Here is a 1474-nt window from a genome sequence, read left to right on the forward strand (position 1 = left end):
TTTTAATCATTTTTAACCACACAGTACAGTAGTGTTAACTATTTGTTAACATTGTTGTGCAACAGATCTCTAGAACTTTCTCATCTTGCAAAACTGAAAAGAAGTGCTCAAATATAAATCAACAGTGGTTTGTTTTTTTTATGCGGTGCTATGGGGTTAATTTTTTCCTCTTTTCTATTTCTCTATAGTTTCCAAGTTTTCTATAAAGTTAGTATTTTTAAAAGAAAGAATGTGGATAAGTCTTATTAAATTTGTGTGTATCAAAATTGTTCTGGGAAAATGGCTTTTTAGCATTAGACTTTGGTAGTAAGAATCCAAACTAAGGAATGAGACAGGGTATAGCAGGGTTGTATCTAGTTGAGGACTAGCTCCTTCTAAAGCAGTGGTTTACAACTAGGGTTGATTCTGCTCCTCCAGAGGACATTTGGCAATGTCTGGAGATATTTTCAATTGTCACAGCCTCCAGAGTTAGTATCTGGTGGGTTGAGACGAAGGATGCTAAATATCCTAAAATGCACAGGACAACCCCCACAACAGAGAATTTTCTGACCCCAAATGTCAAAATAGTATGAGGTTGAGAAATCCTGCTCTAAAGAGAGTGAGGCTCCAGGAGCTGCTGTTATATTTGCATGTTAACGTGCAGTTGTCAGCAGCTAGAACTAACTAAGCTTAGCACTTAGTTTGCAAAATCATTACTTAGATAGTTACAGTGTGAATGACCACCAGTAAGTCACCGGTGACTACTCCAAAGTCCAGGGTTTCCTTGCCTGTGGGGTGGAGACAAGAAGAGCAGAAGCCCTGGAGATGTCTCTGCAGATGTCCCTGGTCCCACCCAGTCCCAGGGGGCAGAGCTGAGGCCAGGTGCCTACACAGGGTGTCCTGGGGGCCCAACCCCCTGTCATCCTTCCTCAGGTGTTAGTGATACCTGCTACACCCGCTTAGCAGCAGGTAGGATGGTAGAGAGGTTCCCCTGGTGGAAATCCCATCCTGCTCTAAATGTCCTATGGGGAAGGCAAGTTCATGTCCCCCGCCCCCAGGTTCTACCTTCTCACCCCAAGAAAATGCTCTCTGACCTAAACTCCTCGCGCCGGAGCCCTTTCTGACCTCAGACCTGCGTTGAGGTCAGAAAGGGTCACTGCCCTGCGTTGTTACTCAAAATGAGATCATTTTGAAATTTAAAAAGACAAAATGTTTGATTATAGTTACTGATTCGGTTAAACGCCTTTGCTCAGTTCCAATTTCCTGAATAGGTTTCATTTAAAGTCCGAGGGGCATCGAGTGACAGTTTTAAACTTGGTCATCAATTCGAAAGCCCTAGAGAGTTTAAGAGGAAACACAATAAGTCCCCCACCCAGCCCCGCAGTCAGGACATAGACAAGGGAAAGAGGAAACCCCCTCGCCCCGGGGCCCCTTTTGTGTTGTTCCTGCCAACGCAGCAGCCAGCCTGCTATACAGACCCGCGGCGCCACCAGCC

This window comes from Hipposideros armiger, unplaced genomic scaffold, assembly GCF_001890085.2.
Source record: "Hipposideros armiger isolate ML-2016 unplaced genomic scaffold, ASM189008v1 scaffold_190, whole genome shotgun sequence".
Classification (NCBI taxonomy): Eukaryota; Metazoa; Chordata; class Mammalia; order Chiroptera; family Hipposideridae; genus Hipposideros; species Hipposideros armiger.